Below are 2,994 nucleotides of genomic sequence, written 5' to 3' on the forward strand. Positions count from 1 at the left end.
GAAGATGTTAATTATAGATCCACACATTCCTTCTAAGTCTCCATTTGGTAAGTTTTTCCTTGTTTATAGTTTCTTATTTTATTAATAAAGATGTGAAAACCTGCTAATCCTTTTCCTTCTAGCACTGTTTGTTTTTAGTTTATTAAGTTTTCCCTTTGGCTCAGACATACTCTTCTTATATAACTATAAATTAATAAAAAATATGAAACTACTCGTCTTTGAGGCTATCTTATACATTGCTGAAGTCCAAAGGAAATAGTTTAATTCATACTCAGTCTAAGTTTATCTTTGCTATAAATATGTGACTAGTAATGAAAGATGAAGTTTGATCCATTAACCGAAACAAATGTAATTTGAAAAAGAAATACATTTGTATAAAGCAATTTAATAATAAATTTAGTAACGTTGCCAGTTAGCAGATAAAGGTACTAATTTCCGATTAAAATATACGATAACGTGACATAAAAGTTTGCCCTGATAGCAGTTGCTCTTTTACCTTTAGAAGGGACGCTTTTCATTTAGCATTTACAAATATAAAGGAGAAATCTGAGTATGTCACGAGTTTGTATGCCTTTGCCATCATAGGTGGGTTTACGACTCCTGGTGAAAGGCCGAGATAAAATAATAATAATGGCCTATTTTATGGTTTATTTAAATGTTTAGGCTTCTCTTTGTTGAGTATATTAGCATATAATTAGAATTGGCTCGTTGTTTTTTTCTGTAATATTTAGTACTATAGGCTGTTTATGACTCCTATGGCTTGTATACGCTGGAATTGTTCTGTTTAGTATTTATGATAAAAATCTACCGATAATAAATTTAGTATAATATCTTGTGGTTTTGATTGTTAAATGGTACGATTAAGATCTTGATGCTATTGCTTTAACAACAGTAATGGCAATGGTGCCATCAAATAAGGAAGTGTATAATGAGATATGCAATTTTGATCTAGTAAACATTTTAGAATATGTCGTATTTGAAAGTTCATATTTAAAATATTAAATTAAAGCCTGAAGGCCTTAAACCTTACATTTTTAATTTTTTATAAATTTTTAAGCCTGAAGGCTTTAAACCTTACATTTTAATTTTTTATATTCTAAATAAATATTTTTAGAACATAGCCACTCTCTTCGTAATGCGATTACATGGGAAACAACAAATGAACATTAACTGATTAATACAACCAATCTCTGATAACACAGTCCTTATAGTCCTTATAAGGACTGGCTTAAAGGGGCGAAGCTAGAATGCTTTTCATATTCCCCGTTATCTGTAGAGGACAGTGTAGGATAAGGTGTTATTGAGCAATTAAAGCTCTGATCATGGCAGGAGGGTAACAGCAATAGCCGAGCCTCAGTCAGAACTTCATTGGCTACAGCATTGCCATCCATTACCCTCCAAGGGTATTGGATTGACAGACCACGCCAAAATATTTTTTATAGGCAGTCTAACTAAATAATAAAAAGCTGTACTCTTGTTTATTCAAATTATAAAATTAAGTCTGCAAAATTTAAACATTTTTAAAAATAATACTATAAGATATTTTCATATAATAATATTTATAAATGATTTAAAATAAAAATATTTTTATAGATATTTGCTACTTTATGTTGATACAATTAATGCAGTCATGATATATATGTGAGCCCCCACCTACGAAAGGTTGTAAACCTATAGTACATTCGCAACGAGGTGGGTGGACGAAGGGTTATATACCCCCCCCCCCCCCCAGCAAAAAAAAATACGGTAAATAAATAAACTACTCATGGAGAACAAACGAGGAACTTCTGTCCACCCAAAACTTTTCCAAACCTCCATGCTCATGGGTGATTGCCCATTGGTTAGAGAATAATAACGTCACCTATTCGGCCAATCACACCGTCACTATGACATATTAATTCTTTAATGTGATATAATATGTGTTATTCAAAATAATATTTTCCGATGAGTTTTATAATTAATTCTTTAACTTATTTTATAGCTTCGTCTATACAAAACAAGCAGGAAATCATTACAAATAATCCAAAATTATTCTAGAAATTCTGTTCGACTGTAGGCTTTTTTGTTTTTTAATAATTAAATCCCAAACTGAAACACTTCGAAAAATTTAGTAACGGTCTTAAATAAATTAAATCGTTCGCCAGGTGGGGCTAGTTTTGTAAGCGAACTGAAACATAACTACAACATGAATGAGTTCGTGAAACGAAATCGTCAGAGTTTGATATAAATAAAAGTTTTGTTTATATATGAAACTCTGTGGTAACAACTGTTGTATCGAGATTCTTTTTTTTTTCTTTTGCTGAAAATAAGTTGACGAACTGAATTAATAACTAAGAAATCCCCAAGAAAACTTTGTTTGATTACAAAGATTATTAGAACAAGAAAGTTTAATTTAGTAGTAGTCACATAATCATAAAACGATCATTTCCTAAAGGAAAGAAACTTGGTGAAAATAATAATAAATAAATAAATAAAATCCAAAACATATTAATCAATAGCCATTGCAAGTGAAACATGTTTTAGTCTCTCTGAAGAATTTTATTTTTGTCTTTTACCTGGAAACCGGAGATATTTATTCCATTTTGTCTGTTAGGCACTTCTAGAAGTTTCTTACCAATTTTCTTCAAGATGGAAAAAAAAGACAGAAAAAAAAAAAACTGCTATTACTAACTTAGATTGGAAGCATGCATTCAGGAACCTTTCGCTAGGGTATTTATACCACCCTGGGATAGAGAACAAATGTTGCGCTGTGATGTTTTCTGAACGGAGAATCAAAGTTACTCGCGCAAAGAACTGGTTGCCTGCTATCAATTGGTCTATCTTTATTTATTTATTTAAATCTGGACGAGAGAAAGAGAGAGAGAGAGAGAGAGACGTGGGTTCTTGGAACGCTACTGTCTGAAGGGGGCTGTACAGACTTGGGCTGTAATGACTGTTTACCCACTCTTTCTCTCTCCTGGGCTCGGCATTGATCGGACCAATGGTTTAGGGAAC

Source organism: Typopeltis vanoorti, chromosome 13, assembly GCF_054136105.1.
Source record: "Typopeltis vanoorti isolate ZY-2024b chromosome 13, IOZ_Tvanoo_1.0, whole genome shotgun sequence".
Classification (NCBI taxonomy): Eukaryota; Metazoa; Arthropoda; class Arachnida; order Uropygi; family Thelyphonidae; genus Typopeltis; species Typopeltis vanoorti.